The 22321-nt window shown below is 44.7% G+C and overlaps 1 protein-coding gene and 1 long non-coding RNA gene across 2 annotated transcripts in view; one reads left to right on the forward strand and one right to left on the reverse strand.

Annotated features, from left to right (window-relative positions):
- The window catches only part of TSEN15 (tRNA splicing endonuclease subunit 15), a 306977-nt gene that overhangs the window by 47513 nt on the left and 237143 nt on the right, over positions 1-22321 (forward strand). The gene's annotated exons all lie outside the window — the stretch shown is intronic.
- Positions 6122-11924, reverse strand: LOC309371741. Its single transcript, XR_014169270.1, has 3 exons — positions 11162-11924; positions 9558-9696; positions 6122-7614 (listed from the first exon to the last, which is right to left on the reverse strand). It is a non-coding gene; the product is annotated as an uncharacterized lncRNA (long non-coding RNA).

Genomic DNA, 22321 nt, shown 5'->3' on the forward strand with positions numbered 1-22321 from the left:
AGAAGGGAGGCGTTGGCCATTCCAGAAAGGAACATTTAAAAGATCCAAGCAAAGTTAGAGCTTCAGCCACGGGGTGGAAAGGGCAACAAAACTTGGGAAGCAAAATCCACACACCACAATTCTGAGTAAATCAAAATGTTTTCATTTGCTGACTGGCAAGCCTCCCAGGGTAAAATATTCTGTAACTGCAGTACCATTGCAAATAATTACAAATATTATTCCACAGTAGCAATGAGGACTTCTGCAGAGAGAGGGAGAACTTAAATATGGGCTATATTGAAAACACCTATGATTACAGCCTTGGGTTCCCCTGAGGGACACACAGTATTTATATAAAAGAAATATAGCTATAACAATACTGCACTCTGCAAAAACCTCTTTCGGAGGGCAGCACCTCTGCATAGCCTCAAGCTACCCTCTCACTACTCACCAAAGCCCATTTTGCCTTAAGCAGACAATTTTTCCTCTTGGAAAGTGTAGCTATGACAACAGAGAAGTCACAAGGAAAAGAGCATTTTTCTAAAATGTCTGAGTTCCTCATAAAGCTTGGTTTCCAGACCTTTGATCACCTTGATTAAATGTTTAACAAACCTTTAGATTAGATCAGGGGTAGGCAACCTAAGGCCCGGGGGCCGGATGCGGCCCAATCGCCTTCTCAATCTGGCCATCAGCATGCTTTTACATGAGTAGAATGTGTCCTTTGGGGAAATATTCTAAGTCTCCCATGGCAGTCTGAAGCGGCACATAGTTGTAACCCTTCCTTTTACCATATAATCTGCTGCTTTAAAATACTTAAATTTTCATTATAATATATGCTCAGCATGCAAAATGCTTAGTCTGTAGCTCACTTTTTCTGACTCGGCTGCTGTGCTCTTGGGACAGAGTCTAGACCACTTGCGCTGTAAAATGCCATGTTCAACTGCAGCACTAGGTAGAAATAATAAATGGGACGACTGTCGCCCAGAGCTAAGCTATGCACAGACCCTTCATTGTCAGCCTGGCCTGCGTGAGATGTATACAAGACTGGATAGGTCTGGGGAAAGCGGGAATAGCTGCAACCAGGAGGAATATACCCTCATGTGCAGGAGACAAATGTGTTCAGAGGCGTTAGCGGTGTCCCATTTCAGGATGAGAAGAGAGGGAAGTAGAAGCTGCTGAAAACCTGCCTCCTGTCTCCGAATATTACTATTTAATGTAAGTTGAAATAATCCCCCTGAAAGAGCAATAAACCTATGGAATAACTTGGCAAGTGAAAAGCCACTGAAGCGAGTAGCATAAGTGACAGAATTTAAAAGACAGCTAGGCATTTTTTTTTTAATGGAGAGGAAAAGTGAACTAAATTGACAAAACAAGGAGATGGGTTAGATGTAAAGGGCAGGTCAACCCTTTCCCTTAAAGATGCCCTCTTTCTTAGGTCCTTGTTTCAGCTTTATTATGTAGATGTTTTCCAGTTGCGGGGGGGTGGGGGGGGTTTGTCTGGTAACTAAACAGAGAATCAAGATATTGGACCCTAATGTTGCATTTGAACAAGGTTCAAACTAAAGGCACACACTGCATGCTATGGGAAGAATTGTGGGCTCCACCAACCTGTGCCTTGCGCTGCATCTCTTTGGTAACATGTGGTTGAAGTGAAGCTTGATATCATCATGTTATTTCCCCGCTCCTCTGCTCCAGTTTAGTGGCTGCCACTTGAGGTGGGTAGAGGTAGAGGGACCCCTGACCATTAGTCGTGGCCGACTCTGGGGTTGCGGCGCTCATCTCACTTTATTGGCCGAGGGAGCTGGCGTACAGCTTCCGGGTCATGTAGGAATTGCTAATATTTTGACACTGTATCGTATGCATTTTTCAAGTACATCTTACTTGAAGATCCAGGTTAGCATGTCCTTATTCAGGATGTGGGACACCTTTGATTTGGTTTTCATTTTAAGGCAAACCTCTCTACTGTCTGAAATAATACACGAACTGAAATGCAGACATCCTTTGAAATTTGCACTTCTTTGAATTTTGCAGTGCATGCGAAGGGGTTTCAGCTGGTTGCTCCAGCTCAACTGCATGGCTCTCACTACCAATAATATAGGAACTGTCTCCACCCCCATCGTTCTACCCAGACACTGAGGTCCAGCACCGAGGGCCTTCTGGCGGTTCCCTCGCTGCGAGAAGCCAAATTACAGGGAACCAAGCAGAGGGCCTTCTCAGTAGTGGTGCCCGCCCTGTGGAACACCCTCCTACCAGATGTCAGAGAGAACAACAACTACCAGACTTTTAGACTACATCTGAAGGCAGCCCTGTTTAGGGAAGCTTTTAATGTTTGATGCATTACTGTATTTTAATATTGTGTTGGAAGCCGCCCAGAGTGGCTGGGGAAACCCAGCCAGATGGGCGGGGTATAAATTATTATTATTATTATTATTATTATTACTACTACTATTATTATTACTATTATTATTACTATTATTATTACTATTATTATTAATTCAACTTTTCTAAAACGCATGAATCTGACCTTTGGAGAGTTTGTAGGTAACCCAATTTTAACTTACCCAAAATGTCGGGGGAAGTGGGAAACTTTGAGACCCACTTCAAAGGGCATATTTGGAAGGTCCAACAGCCTATATTTCCACACTTTGCTTTGCTTTAAAGTACTTTGTGACTTTAAATCTCTGTTGGGCATTCTCTCATCAGAGTACTTACCCCAAGCTTGGTCTTGGCATCAAATAATTCTCCTTTCTTCTTTTTTTTTTTGTATATAATTTTTATTAATTTTCCAATAAAAACAAATTTATAACACAATTAAACATTAGGAATTCATCACACGTCTTTTTTCTTTTATACTTCCATCAGCATGTCTGATAATTTTCCGTAGTTATTACATTTCTTCATTTATATTGCACTATGTATATCTTATCTTACCATGTTATTTAAACAATATTTCTACCAAACCTTCTTACAGAGCTTCTTGGAAACTTACAAACGTTATATCATTATCACAAATATTTTTAATATATTCTGTAAATTTATTCCAGTCCTCAGTGAATCTTTGGTCCCGTCGGTTGCGAATCCTCCCTGTTAATCTGTCCAGTTCTGCATAATCCATTAATTTCGTTCTCCATTCTTCAATCGTGGGCAGTCCTTTCTTCTTTTCTTGTCGTTTTTTGCACCAAAAATGTGCATAAAAATACACATATATTTTTGATAATAACATAACAAAAATGCTTTATATTATAGGGAATTGATTTGCATGCGCATTCACACACATATGGTAAAGCTGCATACTTAACTATATATTTTGGGAAGAACTCAGTCTAAAATTCTTAAGACTTTTCATAAGGATTCTTTAAAAAAACCACAAACTGATGTGGAAATGTGGAGAGCCAGACTTAGAACTGGAAAAAGTAGAACCCAAAAGAAACTGAAAATTGACAGAAAAATCTCTTTTATGTGCCTGGAGCAGCAGAGCACAGGAGAGTAGTGTGGGGACTCCCCCGCTCTCCTTACGGAGAGAGCCCCCTCCCTACTGCTGGCTGGGGAGCTGAGAGGCCTCCAACTGTCAGGCTTGAGGAATCCTCTCCCTCCCTCAACCGGCACACAGGCAGGGAGGAAAGAAGAAAGTTCTTACGTATGATTTGTTCCGTCACCTTGGTAACAGACAAAGAATTCCAGTCCTTCCTCATAATTCCGCTTGCACTGAGCTCCTCCCCCTTCTCCCTCTGGCAACAGCATTTCCCTCTACGGCGTCTGTCAGGGGACAATTGCTGTTGAGCCCTTTGTTCTTGGACTCTTAACGAACGCCACGTTTTAGGAGAAGGGGGGGTCAGTGGCTCTGTCCAGAGATGGATCAGCTGCCTGCCGCCTCTCCCCTCCCCCTTCTCCTAACTGCATAACTCTGCTGTTGTTTGTATCCTCCCAGTCCTGCTGTAACTGGAGACGGCCTTCTTCCTCTTCCCCATTCCTCCTCCTCTTCAGACCAGTCCCTGACACCAACTGTCTTGCCTCCAGCAGCCATGTCCTATACATTGTCATACATCTTCAATATGCTGATGACAACATTGTGTGTGCACACTCGGAGGATGATCTCCAAACCATCCTAAATATATTCGCAGAAGCTTACGAAGAGCTTGGCCTATCGCTCAACATTAAAAAAACCAAAGTGCTGCACCAACAGACACAAAACAATCCCTCTGCAGCGCCACAAATCCAACTTAATAGTGCAACATTAGAAAATACCAATCGTTTTTCTTACTTAGGCAGTTATCTTTCCACAAGCCTGAGCTCTGTGAATGCAGCTTTCTCCTGATTGGAGCGTCGAGTGTTTGAGGACTGGGACATTCGCAGGAAAACCAAATTACTTGTTTACAAAGCTGTTGTAGTACCAACTTTACGTTTGTGAATCATGTACCACTTATAAATGCCATCTCCAACTCCTCAAAAGATTCCATCAACAGTATCTTCAAAAAAATTACATGTCACTTAGGAAGGCAGGCGAACTATTGCCAGTGTACTGGAAGAAGCAAAGATCACCACTATTGAAGCAACTTTGTTGGACTGTTCATGTTGTTCAGATGCCTGATTATCATCTTCCAAAGCAACTACTCTATTCCCAGCTTAAAAATGGTAAGTGTAATGCTGGTCAACAACAAAAGAGGTTTAAAGATGTTCTCAAGGCGAATATTAAAAAATGTAGTATAAACACTGACAACTAGAAAACACTGACCTGTGAGTGCTCCAATTGGCAAACAGCCTTTCCTAAAGGCCTCATGGACTTTGAAGAGGCCCAAACTCAAGACAAAAGGGAGAAATGAGCTAAGAGGAAGACAGGTTTGGCAGATCCTTAGTGTGATCAACTCCCACCCAGAAACCTATGTCCCCACTGTGGAAGGACATGTGGATCCAGAATTGGCCTCCACAGTCACCTACGGTCACACCATTAAGACCGCATTAATGGAAGACAATCTTACTGAGCTATGAGTGATCACCAGAGAAGCAGAAGACCACACAAAGAAGACCACACTCTTTGTGTGTCTCAGGTTCTGTCAGGGAGGATTCTGAGGAGCAATGGGCAGAAGAGGCAGAACAGGGAGCGGAGAGCAGTCAGGGAGAACAGGGGCTCAGAGATGCTGGAGAGCCCTGCAACCACCTAGAGGCTCAGGAAGGAAGCTCAGAGTCAGGACGGGAGGGGGCTTTCAAATCAGCACAGACAAGGAGGGAAATGAAACGTAAGGATCAAAGATGTCTCGTGCTATTCTCATGCCTACTTTGTTGGCACGGGAATCGTAGGAAGCCACTCCGTGAATCTGACTCAACGGGTTTGGAGGCGTAATTCTGAACTGTAGCTGTTCTTGTATATATGTAATAAAGACTGTAAATACCACGCTGTGGTAGTGTTACGGTGCTGGAGTGTCACTGCGAAGGGAAAACGCCACCTTTACAGGTTCAGATGTAGCCTGAATACTGTCAGCTGATCCCACAAGCCAATCAGTACCCACTATGTTTGGCCATATGATGGCCAACCACCTAAGCCAGCTCTTCCGTCAGTCTACCCGCTCTGGAACATGTCCATCAACCTGCCCACCTTTGCCCAGATGAACTGCCTCTGACCCTTTCGGATCGCGGACCACCAGGGGTGAAAGTTGAACCCGAAGAGCAGCCTGTGTCTGAGCTTGACTGAAGTCTAGCCTTACCATGTGACTTGGTCTCTCCATCTCCTGCTTTTTACAAAAATAGAACAGACGTGTGACTACAGGATGTGTCTGCTGCTGTCACTTCTGGTTTGATTTTTAGACACATCCCTGCCTTCACTCTGGCTTTTCCTGACTGACCCCTCTTTATTTCCCTTCCTAGTTATGACCTGTTTAATTGGATTATAAGCCTCTGGATGGGACCCGTTTTATTTTTTAAATCATTGTTTGGTGCCAAGGGTTTTAGCACTTCATAAACAAAAAGGAATAATTGTAACGTGATTATTTCCCTGATGCGCCTGTGTTTCTGGACAGCTAGATGGCTCAACACTCTGACTATTAACTTCAAATTATTATTATTAGTATTAGTATTAGTATTAGTATTAGTATTTAGACCCTGCCTTTTTCCCTGGTAGAATGTAAGATGGCTTACAGATAAAAACAAAAATCACTCAACACCTTTACAAGGGCCTATATACTATATATGCATGTCAAAGGCACAAATCCCTTTGCTTTAGAGAAATGAATATTTCAATGATATTATCATTATTGCCAGGAGCTATAAAGAAAGAAAACAATTGCAGTTAATATTCTGAAAATGTGATGCTTTCCTGCAATTTAACCTTGAATGTGCCCAAGAATAGGACTTTGGACCATGCTGAATCTTGCCCTCCCACACCTTGTAACTGCTTTGCCCCTCTCCCACACCTCCTGATATCTAAAATTGTGTTCCATGGTTTGCCCTCCCTGCAGCTCCTTGCCTGGTCTTGTTCTTCACTTGATGCTTTCGCCCTTCTGTAATCCTGTATTTACAATTAGCTATTCTTTGGTAATCCTTGACAGTGTATGAACTACATATATGGTTCAATTCTTTCCCTTCTGCCTATCAAATTCTGTTAATTTCCAAGGATTAAATCCTATAATTATTTGGGCAAACTGTATAAGAAAATCAGACGAGCGTCATATCCCCAGGCACTCTCTTGTTTGGATTTTCCATGACTGATGTTTGCTTCATTTGCTGTGATCCTGATTTCCCTGGATATCAGTATCACACCCTTTTGCATTAATTTACTCACTCACTGAAGCAGCCGTCTCAGATGCTGCTTTCATCTATCTCACTCATTCTCTTTGTTTGGATCCAATTTTCACTTTGGAGTAGAATGTTTGAAATCGTTCTCCTTACCTAGTCACCAGTTCTCTTGTACATGCATTACAAAAGTGAATCGTCGTATCCAGGGAAATTCACAATATACTATTCTAGTCCTTATTGAATCTCTCTCTCTCTCTTTAGCACACCGATCAGTTCAGAAGTGTGGTGTAATCTCTGGCTTTGATTCAACCACTATTCTTTATCTAAGAAAAACATTTCTAGATGTGTGTGTCTGTGTTTGGTGGCAATGTCTTCTGGGTAACTTAAGTGTGTGTGTGTGTGTGTGAGTGTAATGAATTATTATCTGAATGTCCATATGATAATCAGTGGGCCCATTATCCCAGAATGGTGCTCTTTCTTCAGGTGATAACTAAAGTCCAAGGAAGCAAGGCTGCATGAGGTGCATGGAAGCCAATGCTTCTTGGCAAAAGGTTTGTCAAGAGTTTATGCCACTGATAAGCCTACTGGGAAGTTTGCTGTCATTTCTGTTTTGAAGAATATGCCAAGCTGAAAAACCCATGATTTTTCAATTGACTTGACTTTATTATGTAACCATTGCAAAAAGATACTGAAGAGGATAAAACATATTTTGAGTTTGGATGGTTAGTCATCTTTCTAGAATATGTTGCTTCAATCAAAACATCAGGAGTCAAATGTTGTACTCTGAGGGTACTCACTGCCTTCCCGCCCACTGAGAGAAGATGGGGAGCTCATGTGCCTCTTCCCTTCCCTTTTCTGTCTTAGCTGTGACGCACATGGCAAGTCACACATCTAACGGGTTGGATAAAGCTGGGTAGAAATAAAATGGAGGCAAAAGGCAGAGGTGACAGGAAGCTAAAGAGATTGACTAGGAATTGATGCACCAGTGAAAGTAAGGGACATCTCCTTCAGGACTGAGGACAGCTCCTGGGTAGATAACTTGCTCCAACAACCTCTACAGTTGAGAACTGCAATGATGCTAAACATGCAGTTGTCCCTGAATAATGGCTGCTATGTCTCTAACCCCACAAAGCCTCTTCATACGCTAGTAAAATTTGCCTGTTTCCTGAAAATTTAGTTTTGTGTATTTTCCTGCTCCACACTACAATGATAAGAATGACTTCAGGACACAGGAATGATAAACTAAACAGGGGAAGAGGAAGGAGCTAAATGTCAAATTGGTAGCGGCCACACTTTTAGTACCATGTCCAGTTTGGCTCATATTGGTATAGATCCAGTTACAGATAGGTAGCCGTGTTGGTCTGCCATAGTCAAAACAAAAAAAAATTCCTTCCAGTAGCACCTTAAAGACCAACTAAGTTAGTTCTTGGTATGAGCTTTCGTGTGCATGCACATTTCTTCAGATACACCAGTATCTGACGTGATGAAAGTTTCCTCCTAAACCACTGGGATAAGACAGATTCAGCATGGAAATTTATATTATTAAATGACGTGTATAACCTTTTAATGTCTCATTAGAGGCCATATATTCCAACTCTTCAGTTTAAGTTTTCAAAGTGAATATGACAAGTAAAACAACTACGCATTATATCTCTATAAGGGGCATAAGCCGTTTGAGGGGGCATATTCGGTCCATGCGAATAAATAAATAAATAAATAATCAAAATACATTTTTTATTGTCCTGACGGATACAAGATCTGTTCCTAAGATATTTTTTAATTACGATGGACAGCTCTCTAAATCAGAATAATTCATAAACATTCTGAATGATCATAAATCATGGATGCATATGCATGTATATTTGTTTTTAAATAAGTTGTACCATGTGTGATCTTTGATTCCCACCCCCACCACCAACTGGTAGACTAACAGCGGCTACAGACACAACAAAGATTTGGATCTTTGCTTCCAGCTTTCCAGCTTTGTATAGGATGTTTAAGAAAGTTATAAATCTGGCTGCATATAAGACCAGAAACATCCACATGAGCAGTTCTAAACACATGGATGGATTTCAATCTAGGGGAAAATTACAGGCTTGTGCAATATATTTAAAAATTTATTATGTATAGCCTGGATGGTTTATATTCTGCTCCTTTTGCTTACTGTCATAGCTAGGGGAGCAATGAGGTTAGAGGGGTAGTAACTTCAGCTAGCATTTAATTTTTAATGGCAGTTCTGTCCAGAAAGATTACTATTGATTGCCAGCACTAGGAAAGAGCCAGTTGTTCAAGCAGGGAGAAATAGATCTCCTTGCATGCTATTTATTTCAAGTTAGAGGTAATAAACAGTTGCCCAAGGAATGGCAGCAGCAGAGAGTAACTTGTGTTTAAGCCTAACAATTCATCTTTAAAGAAGGCAGTCAATAAAAGTAAGACTTGATGTGGAGGCTTCAAAAAGTTCTTTACTCACATAATGATAAATCACTGGGAGGGATTATTTATTTCCTAGCAAATAACCACCACTACCTGCTTCAGAGTTGCTCCTCTCACCTATGCAAGGATTAAAACACTGTTCTTTTAAAACAGCATATTAGACTGTGAGCTAGTGGCTAGTGTAATAATTCCTAGATGCCTTAAGAAGGAAAATATTTACAAATGAAATCATATTTATAGGCCATTGTGTCCGATAGCCTGGATTAAATTTAGCCACAGCTCCAGGCAACATAAATAAATAGATAAGAGTGAGGAAATGAGGTATGATGTCCTTAAATGTTATCGAACATTTCTAGGAAGGAAAGATGGCTTACACAGATGTGAATAAAGGTGGAAGTTGTAGTCCTAAATATATTCACCAGGAAGTTTTCTGTTGCGGCTCGGCTGCAAGGGTCTACAACTCCCCACGCATGGCTTTAAAACACCCAGATATCATGATGAAAGTCTGTCACTCTCCTGAACCTTGGACTATGGAGATGTCAGTTCTGCCGCTGAACTCTGACCGAAGGAGAGGACAAAAGAAGAGCCTGTGGGATCAGGCCAGGGGCTCATCTAGTCCAGCACCCTGTTCTCACAGTGCCAGTCAGATGCCCAGGCAAGGCCCCAAAGCAGGACCCCAGCACAGCAGCACTCTCCCCACCTCTGATTCAGAGCTATTCTGCCACTGGCGGAGGGGGACAGGGGAGCGCACCGCCCCTGGCACCACAATCCCAGTGGGGTGCCATCATGGCTGCCCCCCCGCGCTGGGCACCACGCCCCTGCAGGACGCGTGCCACACCCGCAGGATGCGTGCCATGCGCCCTGGGACGTGCGCCAGCCACGCCCCGGCTGCTCTCTGCGCCCGGTGCCGGAGCCACTGGTTAGAACATAGTCACCATGACTAGTTAGCCATTTTTAGCTTTATCCTCCATGAATTTGTGGAATCCTCTTTTGAAAGCCATCCTGGCTGGTGGCTATCTCTACATCTTGTGAGAGTGAGTGATGCACTGTGCAAAACGGGCTTTGTTTTTCCTGAAATCAAAAAGGAAGCTTCTCCACAGCAATACGAAAACAGAGCCGGGTTGTGTGGCACAGCCCGACTCTTATTAAAACTTCCAGGTCAGGCTTGCTCACAGGACAGGTTGCTTACTTACAATTTCTGTCTCCCATCAGAAGGAACTAGTTCTGACACCAAGATAATATCCCTTTTCTTATTTCTTTGAAGGATAGGTATAGATGAGATTCAGAAGACATGAGGCATACATAATTCAAAAGTAATTGGTATGGAAAGACCTACAAAAGGTTTTCTTGTTTGTTTTGTTTTTTCCAAAAGAAACAAGCAGATACTAAGTGTTTGAGTTTATCGTCTTTTTTAGCAGGCTAATTTTTTTGGGTGAGACCCAGGACAGCCAAGTGATACAGCCTGTCAGTAAAGCTGCCATAAAGCAGACTGGCACGTCCACCAGCGTCAAGGAGTTGACTTTTTGTCCTTAAGGTACTCTCCTCCTATAATTATTGCACATCTTTAGAAGCCTGTGCAAATTTGCATTCTGCAAACCTCAGCTAAAGTCAGATCAATGGAGTTCAATGCTTGCAGGAAGACTGAGACTACGTGGGAATGGAAGCAGAGTGTGCCAGACCAGACCCAAATTGCATCTAGTCCAGCATCCTGTTCTCACGCAAAGCCTGGAAGCAGGTAACACTCTCCCTACTCTTTAGCAACTGGCATTCAGGGCCATACATAAGTCATCCTGGCTAGTAGCCATGGATACTCCATAAACGTGTTTAATTCTCCTAGAAAACCATTCAAGTTTGTGGCTGTCTCTAAGATGTTATGGTAGCTAATTTCATTGTTTATCTTCTGTCCTTCCAACACACATGTCCACAAGACCAGGAGAGCAGCCCATGCAGATCCATATAGTGATGGATTTTCGTGGAAGGAAAAGTGAAAGAAGCGGAATGTAGAAAGAATTAGAAATCCTACTTACACTTGAGGTGAAAAGAATCTCTTCAATGCACTGGAAAACTTATTTGTTTTGTCACAAACTAGCTCCTTTTGCCTGGACTAGCTATCCTCAAATGGTTGCTCTTCCCAAAGTGCTCAGCCAAGTCACTCAGCAGGGGGATGTGTCACAATGGAGGACATGACACCATTACTTTACCTACCTGGCTTAACAATAGGCATTGTTCCCCTTAATATTCACTTTTCAAATATATCTTTCAGTGGGTTAAGCAGTTTTATTCAATTTATATTAGAAAACTTCTAGACCCTGCTTCATCTAGCACAGTGCATTTCTGGACAGGACAGGAAACACCATGCATACACACACATTTTTCAACATGGCGGGGTCACCAAGGGAAAACATTCCTGGCCTAGACTATGGCTGCTGTTTCTCAATTAATAGTTAAAATTAACCTCTCTCAAAACCCTGTATTGATCTGTCCAGTATTATGATGGACAGGAGCAAGACTTCACCCTTAGACCTTAGATGAGCCATTAGGAAAGCCAAAAAGAGGGAGCTGCATGCTCCTCCCTCAACTCACTTAGAAGACAAAGAATTTGAAGGAGAGTTTTAGGGTTAGCCATCGTGTGAACTAAAGGGGAACAAACAGGGTTGCAGGCTGTTAAAGGCAAGAAAGCTGGGGAGAGGGTCAGAACACGGTGGTAGATTTCTTCCTGAATCCACGGCTGCTGTGAAGCAAGACTCTCTCAGAAATTTAATGCTGTGAACCCCTCCATCTCAGCTGTGAGTCCCGGCCTGGCAGCAGGCCTCTTCCACCTGGCCTGGGGTGGGCGGGGCCCTGACTGACTGACCAACAGACTGAAACTTTGGAAGTTGAGTTGGGATGCTGTCCCAGTTCTGTTGTCATCGCCCCACCTGTCAAAGATGTTTTAAACTGCTTTAATCTGATTTTAATTATTTTGAATTGTTTTAAACTGTTGTAACTGGTATGTGTTTAAATTCAAGATTCTTTGTGGGGTGTGTCTGGGAAGAGGGGAGTGGGAGAGAGCAGTGGGTGCCCCAATCACAGTGGTTCAGGGTAGGGGCAGATATGGGGTGGGAGTTGGGGCAGGCCGTGTGCCAACCCTTCCTCCAACCTGGGGAACTGCAGCCCTCAGGTCTTTGCCTTTTGTTGTTGAATGCCAGGTCAGCTCAGAGTAATAATAAATAATAATAATAATACAAAATAATAAAACAACACAATATCCTTCAAACAAAAATTAGACCCAGAAGCAATAAGGAAGCCTGGTGTGTCCTAACTGACTTGGATAATCAGCTGACAATATCGAAGCTGGCAAGGTCAGCTGACTTTATTCAGGCAGGAAGTGCAGCACAGAAAGGACATCTTTTTCTGTAAGGTCTAGTCTGCCTCATCTCTGAGGCCACCAGGTACTTGGGGCAGAAGAAGTAAGTTGCTACTGGAGACTGGCTGCTGAAGGCCCCCCTTGGCTCATGGCGCCCCTTGGCACCTTATAGACCCTACCATGTACTCATTCTATGCTGAGCGACGCCATAAGACAAGCACACCCCCTCCCTCCACAAACGTGTGGCATAAATAATGTGCAACACCCAACTGCTTCTCCTTAACATCCTCCCTGACAGGGAGCCAGGCAGAGGGCCTTCTTGGGAGTCACACCTGCCCTGTGGAATGCCCTCCCCTTAGATGTCAAGGAAAGAAACATCTACCTGACTTTGAGAAGACATCTGAAGGGAGCCCTGTACAGGGAAGTTTTTTATGTTTCAGGTCTTACTGTGTTTTTAATATTTTGCTAGGAGCTGCCCAGAGCGGCTGGGGCATCCCAATCAGATGGGCAGCATCTCCCCCTCCTCCTCCTGCCCTGATATAAATTCACTAGTCAGCTTCCACATAGGAGCACAAACTTTGAAAGAGATCATAACATGAACTGGAGGGGAGGGGGAGACCACATTTTCTCTCCTTGCTATATAAGTCCCGCTATTGAGGTCTAGTACCTGGAGACCCAGATTTACGTAGAATCTTATTTGTAATACAAAGGGTGAAGCAAAGTCTCAAAGGCATCTGTTTCAAGTTGCTACGAGATTCAAGACATCAGCTCCTGTTCCTTTAGCACTTGCAATAGTAAACTCTAGACAAGTGAATTTCGGTTGCTGAAAGGGGGGTTGGTGTGCAAGTCAAGCAATTCATGTTGTCTCCCTTTTATCACTGCACATTACATTGTGCAAACTGTTGCTTTTCAGTTTTTCTGGAGAGCATTTTGCAACATAAGGGAAAATTGAAAAGCTGCTTTTTAAAAAATGAGTCTCAAATATTCATGCTAATTAAGGAATCAGTGTACCCTTCACGGATTTGTATCACAAGGAAAATGAAAACAAAAAGAAGCAAAGGAATGTGTTGCCTTGTCCCCATGAATTCCAGCTATAACCAGCTCAAGGTTGTCATGGTAATGGGCATTAAGAATGCTTAATATTTACATAGCATATTTCAGTGTTAAAAATGCTTTATGGAGATTCCAAATCCTTAGAAAATCCCTGCAAGGTAAACCAAGATGGTTAACATCTTAAGGCAACTGAGAGACCAAGGTCTTGCTTAAGTCCACCTAGTGCTTTGTCTACCAGAAGCACAGAGACACAGGAACCACTTCTGCATGTATATTCCCTACATCACTGCCGTGGTAACAGTAGAAGTAGCAGCTGACATGACAGGAGCCCTACAATATGGCTTCTTCCTATGCCAACTACCCCCTTCCTGATAGGTGGGGCAGTTCTGGACTTAGAAGGAACTGCATCCTAGATGCCTCCCAGGGGACCTGGGGCTTCTGATGTTACAGCTATGAGCAAGCGGGCGGTGATAGCTCCCTTAAAAAAAAGTATATCTCAGGTGGACCTCACAAAGCAGTTTACATTAAATTTCTAAAACAATAAGCATCAATAACAATGATACAAGCAGGAGAAAGAAAGCCCCCTTGAAAGCTTGTTCTTCTTACCTCAGGACACAAAGGTTTTTGTGGTAGCAGTTGGGGACAGGAGGCAACATTGAAAGCTGGATTATGGCAGATCACCCATCCATCTCTATTGCTTCTCCCCTCCCCCCAGGGAAAGGAAGTTCTTTAGGAGTTCCTGTGGCGGGAGCACAGAGTGCTGTATGGATGGACATATCAGGCACTCCCATGTCCCTGTGGTCATCATGGGAGAAGGGCCTCTAGTGAGATCCTGAAGATAGAGTGTCAAGGCCTTCCTTGATTCCACTTCAGACTCTTCTCTTAATAATATGCTGCACCAACTCCCATTTTGATAGTACAGTGGTGCCTCGCAAGACGAAATTAATTCGTTCCGCAAGTTTTTTCGTCTTGCGAGTTTTTCGTCTTGCGAAGCACGGTTTCCCATAGGAATGCATTAAAAATCAATTAATGCGTTCCTATGGAGACCGCTTGCCAGGCTGGCGGTGCGGAGAAGGGCTTTTCTCCCCACCGCAAGCCTTCAGCACAGGTCCGAGAACAGAGGGGAGGGCGCGCAGCGCTTCTCCTCTGTTCCCGGGACTTGCGGTGGGAGGAGGGTTTTTCCTCCCCACCGCCAACATTCAGAACAGCATTCTGAATGTTGGCGGTGGGGAGGAAAGCCCTCCTCCCACCGCAAGCCTTCAGGACAGGTCCGAGAAGAGAGGGGAAGGCGCGCAGCGCTTCTCCTCTGTTCCCGGGACTTGCGGTGGGAGGAGGGTTTTTCCTCCCCACCGCCAACATTCAGAACAGCATTCTGAATGTTGGCGGTGGGGAGGAAAGCCCTCCTCCCACCGCAAGCCTTCAGGACAGGTCCGGGAACAGAGGGGCAGGCGCGCAGCGCTTCTCCTCTGTTCCCGGGACTTGCGGTGGGAGGAGGGTTTTTCCTCCCCACTGCCAACATTCAGAACAGCATTCTGAATGTTGGCGGTGGGGAGGAAAGCCCTCCTCCCACCGCAAGCCTTCAGGACAGGTCCGGGAACAGAGGGGAAGGCGCGCAGCGCTTCTCCTCTGTTCCCGGGACTTGCGGTGGGAGGAGGGTTTTTCCTCCCCACCGCCAACATTCAGAACAGCATTCTGAATGTTGGCGGTGGGGAGGAAAGCCCTCCTCCCACCGCAAGCCTTCAGGACAGGTCCGGGAACAGAGGGGAAGGCGCGCAGCGCTTCTCCTCTGTTCCTGGGACTTGCGGTGGGAGGAGGGTTTTTCCTCCCCACCGCCAACATTCAGAACAGCATTCTGAATGTTGGCGGTAGGGAGGAAAGCCCTCCTCCCACCGCAAGCCTTCGGAGGAGGCTGGCGATGGGGCGGAGAGCTCTCCGCCCCATCACCAGGCTTCGGAGGAGGTCCGAGGACAGTGGGGAAGACGCGCTGCACTTCCCCGCTGTCCCTGGAGATTTCCCTATGGGCTTTCGTCTTGCGAAGGAAGCCCATAGGGAAATTCGTTTTGCGAAGCGCCTCCAAAACGGAAAACCCTTTCGTCTAGCGGGTTTTTCGTCTTGCGAGGCGTTCGTCTTGCGGGGCACCACTGTAGTCACGTGCACAGCTCTCTTATTCTTTATCGGTCATTCCTATATGAACATTCAGCTGCACATCTTTTTGGATGAAGTCTGGGGTATGCATCACAATATATGAGGGACATTTGGCGACTGCTGGCATTTACATCCCAGATAAATGTTGCAAATGACTGAAATCTCAATATATGCACCTCTGAACATTAGTGGTCACGATCTCAGTGCATTTGCCAACTAAGCCTTTGAGTGAAAGGAAAGTGAAAAACATTTTTGTAGGTATTCACAAAATTGTTTGGGTATTGTCAGCATTCGCATATTGACGTTGACAGCTAGCAGCATTCAGATATCTGTTGTTGTAAACCAGCCTGCTAAATCTGCCTTTTGAGAACACATTGAAATAGAGCTGTCATGGCCAGTCCTTGCCAGGAGATGTTGCTATGCTTACAGCTAATGCCTCAAGGAAGAAAAGAGAGCCAGAGAATTACAGGTAAGGAATTAAAGAGCCAACCGTCTCAAATCCAATTTCTTCTCCAGTGAGAAATAGGCTGCTACAAAATTGCATCGGCCTGAGTACAATGGTTGCTTATTAGACAGGTCTCTCTTGGTAGCTTCAGTTGCACCACAGAGAAATAAAATCCAGTCCATTTTAAAGTGCTTTTGTGCAAAACAATTATATGGTTCTACGATTCTATAAGCATTATGTCTCCTCTGTTACATCATCATACTGACTATAGTTCTATCCCTGAATTTTCAGCTTCCATTAAAAATAGTGAAGTAATAGGACATCTGGATGCATCTTGGACAAAGAACAGAATAGGCATTAAAGACTGTGCAACATATTTAGAATTATTAAGATACCATTAAATGTGTAAAGTTTTAATTTTGGGAAGAGGAAGGCCTGCCTTTGAAGCGGTAGTAGAAGAAAAGCATGTAGAGACTTAGTGAGGGCATCAGATGGAGCAACTTAGCTGGCCATTGCCTTGTTGCCAAGGGCAGCACAGAAAAGCAAAGCCAACCATGGAATACTGAGGAGGGGGAGGAACCTGAAGATGAGGTGGTGCACAACTGCTCCTGACTGGACAACGTCAGGGACTGGCTGGGTGCAGAGGAATGGTGGGAGGCACCAGCTGGGGAAGCCCCAAGTGAAGAAGGCTCAGAGCCCAAGTATTGGTGGTGGGATCACGATGAGTGGTCAGAGGAAGAAGAGAGAAAAGAATGGGAAGGGGAGGTATTGGAAGCTGCGGGGGCAACAGGGTTCGGTGAGCAGGAATAGACTGTGGCAGAGAGAAGTCCGTAATCAGAGGCAGAAGCTGAAGTGGAAGCAGGTGGGGGGGGGGGCAAGAGGCAGAGATGAACCTGACTAGGGAAGCGTCTCAGGTGTCTCCGCCTCCTGCTGTGACCAGCTCCCCCCATATCTCCCAGAACCAGAAGAGTTATGAAGAGAGCGGAGCAAAGATAGACACAGCAATGGAGTCTCGGATTGCTTGGGAAGTGTAATGGTTATATGGGGTTGCTCGTGCGTAAGTTGCCGCCACTCCTGGGTAGGTTGCCTGGTTAAACCTTTCCTGGCTGGACAGCCCTTCACTTCGTGGTTGTTCAGTCGCTAGCAGAATCCATCAGTGGGCATTTCTTGAACTTCTTCCAGCAAAGAAGTTCTTTGACGCCAAGTCTATGCCTACTTTCCCCGCGCGGATGTCTTCTGCGCAGGGTGGGTGTGGGTAGCGGAGGACCTGTGTTCTCCCCGCTGGTCTCCAGCGAAGAGTCCTGGAGCCCTCTCTCCGATTCCCCCATCCGCCCCCCCTTTATCCCTGGTGTTACGCTGATTTTCTTCCCCAGCTGATGAGTCCCCTCTCCCCCTGCTTGGCCCTTCTCCGGCATCGCTTGGGAGCCCTGCCTCCACTTCTGGCTCCGATGTCAGTTCCCTGACAGGAAGGTCCCAAGGGAGGAGATGACTTAGGGAACTGTGGGAAGGCACGGACCCTCAGTCCCCACAACTGCCTTATAGGGGCAAGATCTACCAGGACGAGTTGCTGTGCTCACTAGGCCTGGCCTGAGTCAACATTGTTTCCTTGAATTAAGAGTTAACTTTACTGACACCGTATGATTTATTGCTTACCTGCTGCTGACCAGATGGCAGCATTTCAGCTAGTGAGCTGATTCATGCTGGAAGAGCAGAAATAGTCTACAGGAGTCTGAAATTCAGGAGCCATAGGTTTGAATCTCCTCTACCATTATTTCTTATTCTTAAATGAATTTATTTGATCAGTCGCTCTCCAAAGGAATCCCCCAAAAAGGGATATTTTCTCTTTTTTGACTTTTACGCCCTAATCTAGCTGCCCTTTCAAAAGGTCTTTTACATGTGATGAGTTGCATCAGAATAAGCTTGCCAGTGCACCATAATCTATTATAATACACACACACAGCTTGAAAACAATGCAATGAGGACAAAAAGCATCCATACTGGTTATCTGCACTGACCTCCTTTGCTGGATTGGAGTGCAAGCTTCTCTGCCCACTACATATAGTGTCCTGGATACATGTGTGAGTGTGCTTTAACTTGTGTGGTGCTGTGTCCTGCAGGCATATAGTACTGGATGTTTGCTCTGGGTACAGAAGTGACTATATCACAATGCGAGCCATTGGCTGTTTTCATTGCAGAGATACAAAGAAGTGCTGCAGGCAGCGTTCTGCCCAGCTGCTCAGGACGACGTCAGCTTGCTTCCAGAGTTCTAGCTAGTGATTGTCAGAAGTATTTGGGCACTTTTTAAAATTGCATTAAGCCTCTCATTATTTATTAGCTACTCATATTTAGTGCTTTCTTGTTTGGCAAATGAAGATGGTGGACTCTCCTTCATTGGAAGTTTTCAAACAGAGGTTGGATGGCCACCTGTTGGGATCCTTTAGCTGTGATTCCTGCATTGGAGGGGGTTGGACTTGGTGATCCTTCGGGTCCCTTCCAACTCCATATTATACTATGATTGTCTTCTTATTTATTCCTGTTCTGTGATTTATCTTCAGAGTTAAACCACACTCTTATTTTGCAAGCTCAGAGTGTTTTATATGGTGCTTCAATGGGATTCTCTCTGACCTAAATGCTAATCAAGTCCACAAATTCAGCAACAGTACAGCACTAGGAATTTCCAGACCATACTGGCAACCAGTGTCCCCCCAATACACTTTTAGGCCCCATCAACAGTTTCCTGAATATGGTCTTGTTGCTTGATTGGGAGGCAAGCTGTTGGCTGGTGTTGTTTAGTCGTTTAGTTGTGTCCGACTCTTTGTGACCCCATGGACCAGAGCACGGCAGGCACTCCTGTCTTCCACTGCCTCCCACAGTTTGGTGAGACTCATGACCAGTTTGGTCAGACTCAGTGTCGAGAACACTGTCCAACCATCTCGTCCTCTGTCGTCCCCTTCTTCTTGTGCCCTCCATCTTTCCCAACATCAGGGTCTTTTCCAGGGAGTCTTCTCTTCTCATGAGGTGGCCAAAGTATTGGAGCCTCAGCTTCACGATCTGTCCTTCCAGTGAGCACTCAGGGTTGATTTCCTTAAGAATGGAGAGGTTTGATCTTCTTGCAGACTATGGGACTCTCAAGAGTCTCCTCCAGCACCATAATTCAAAGCATCAATTCTTCAGCAATCAGCCTTCTTGATGGTCCAGCTCTTACTTCCATACATCACTACTGGGAAAACCATGGCTTTAACTATACGGACCTTTGTTGGGAAGGTGATGTCTCTGCTTTTTAAGATGCTGTCTAGGTTTGCCATCGCCTTTCTCCCAAGGAGCAGGAGTCTTTTAATTTTGTGACTGCTGTCACCATCTGCAGTGATCATGGAGCCCAAGAAAGTAAAATCTCTCACTGCCTCCATTTCTTCCCCTTCTATTTGCCAGGAGGTGATGGGACCAGTGGCCATGATCTTTTTTTTTATGTTGAGCTTCAGACCATATTTTGTGCTCTCCTCTTTCACCCTCATTAAAAGGTTCTTTAATTCCTCCTCACTTTCTGCCATCAAGGTTGTGTCATCTGCATATCTGAGGTTGTTGATATTTCTTCCGGCAATCTTAATTCCGGCTAGGGATTCATCCAGCCCAGCCTTTTGCATGATGAATTCTGCATATAAGTTAAATAAGCAGGGAGACAATATACAGCCTTGTCGTACTCCTTTCCCAATTTTGAACCAATCAGTTGTTCCATATCCAGTTCTAACTGTAGCTTCTTGTCCCACATAGAGATTTCTCAGGAGGAGTTGGCTGGTACTTTAACTGAATATGGAAATGTTCAACCTGCTCTGGGGTTGAAGTTTCCCTGAAGGATCAGGGTGGTCTTATCTATATTTAAAAATTATGTACCTCCCATTCATATAAAATAACAAGGTAATGTACAACAGTATAGTCATATGCAATAAAACTTAGAATAGAATAAAGTGATACAAGATAATAATTAAAATGACTAGCTCATATTGGGAGCAGTGGTTAAGCAACTGGAAGTACATGCTGGCATAAATAATTATTCAAGAGACATCTGAAAGTTGGTGGCAAGGTATTCCACAGCATGGGGTTGGCAAAACTAAAAGAAGCTTAAACTTTGCCTGGTGGCATGTGGGGAGCCAGTGTAGCTGTTTCAGTAGAGGTTTAACCCCACTCATGTATCACATGGCGAAACACCTTTTGACCAGCTGCAGACACCTGCTGGGTAGAGAATGATTTTTTGGAGACATCCATGCTCTGATAACATCCAGACTGGATTACTAAAATCTTCAGCACAACTGGGATTGCCTTTGAAAACAGTGCAGCAACCGCAGCTTCTCCCAAATATGGGTCAGGTTGCTAAGTGGTGTGTGTTGAACAGAACATATCTTGCTCAGTTTGTTTCCAGGTTCTGTTCCAAGCCCTGATTTTGACCTATAACATTTTAAACCTTGGTTTGGGATCAAGGTTGTGTAAATCTTCCATCATTAGATAGCTTAGGTTCCCAAAGTGTAGTTATACTAAAGCTGCTCAGCATCTATCCAAAGAATGCATTCCCCTTCTGTGCCTTTAACAACAGTTTGATCTGCATACAGTCATAGCTTGGTTCTCGAACAGAATGCGTTCTGATTGGCTGCAGGAGCATCCTGCTGAAGCCACGCTGGATATCCAGCTTCCAAAAATCGTTCGAAAAATGGAATGCTCACTTCTAGTTTTTGATAGTTCGGAAGCCGAAATGTACGAGTTCCAAGGCATTTGGCAACCAAGGTATGACTGTACATCACTAGGATATGAAGTTTCCCAAGGCATGGGAGAGAATTCTCACCACCTACTAGCAGCTGCAGATCTAACTGATGCCCAGGACAGAGAGACAACTACTTTCTCACGACCCAAACGTGGTCTCAGTTTTGTTCATTGCTGCTGACTAACATGGCTGTTGGCCAAACAATTGTCTAATTGCTCCAATATGCAGAAGGATTACTTTTAGGTCTGCAACGAGGTAGCTGTGATGAGGCTAAAAAGAAATCCGGCTGCAGAAGCATGACTCCTTCATACTTTTTATTGTTTGCTTGATTTGAAGAAAAGAAATGGCTCCCCCCTCCATATCACTAGTGTAGTATATTGACCACCCCACAAAACTATCACAGAGTGTACTGGAGCAGAGGGAGGGAGGGAGGGAGAGAGGAGGTGCTCCTGGGAGAGCAAGCAGAATATGCAGTGTGATCATCCCTCCTGGGTGAGCTAATTGCTTCCGTAAAGGAAACAGTGATGGAATTTGCAACAGCTGGTAAATGTGCAGGTGCTAAAAGCAAGCTACGTAGAAGAGCAATCTGTACAACAGTCTTAATTTAGCAAAGCCATGACACAAAACTAAATCAGCAGCCATGAATCCAGCTCTCTCTCCCCCCCCGCCCCCCATAATGTCTAGTAAAACTGCCGTGTCCTGATGTCATAGTGATCCAGATTTCCTCAGCCCTCTGGTGGAATGACACAATGTCATTGTGACACAGGCAAGTTCTACTAGATGTCACCAGAGGTGCAGCCGCTGTCCTTGGTGACCTCGTGCATTTGGTACAATAGTTACCGGTAGTTTGGGCCCTTACTGCTGATGATACTGAAGCATTTGCTGTAGAAAAATGGTCATTCTTCTTTGAAAGCTTATTTTATGTAAGCCACCTTTCTGGACCATCTCCACCAAAGGTGACAAACAGAAATCAAGCGATGCAGTAGTGAAATGCATCAGTGAAAGGCTGCCAGCAGCCAGTCTGGAGATTGTGCTTGTTTCTAGCGCTGAAGCACTTGGGGTATGGAGCCCCCCCCCCCCGTGGCTCCCCAGGCCTCTCTTCTCCCACTGCTCAACCTCCTCTCCAGCCTGCTGCAGAAAGTATCACTTTAAAGCAGCAGCTGCCACCTAAAGGAAGAAAACTGGCACATGCTATTTCTATAATTAAGATTCAGAAGTTACAAAGTGTCTATCTATCTACAGCGATGTCACGCTGGCCACGTGACCCGGAAGTGTCTCCGGACAGCGCTGGCCCCTGGCCTCTTAAGTGAGATGGGCGCACAACCCCAGAGTCTGTCAAGACTGGCCCGTACGGGCAGGGGTACCTTTACCTTTATCTATCTATCTATCTATCTATCTATCTATCTATCTATCTATCTATCTGTCATCTATCTATCTATCTATC

Source organism: Podarcis melisellensis (genome assembly GCF_964234715.1).
Source record: "Podarcis melisellensis genome assembly, chromosome: 6".
Taxonomy (NCBI): domain Eukaryota; kingdom Metazoa; phylum Chordata; class Lepidosauria; order Squamata; family Lacertidae; genus Podarcis; species Podarcis melisellensis.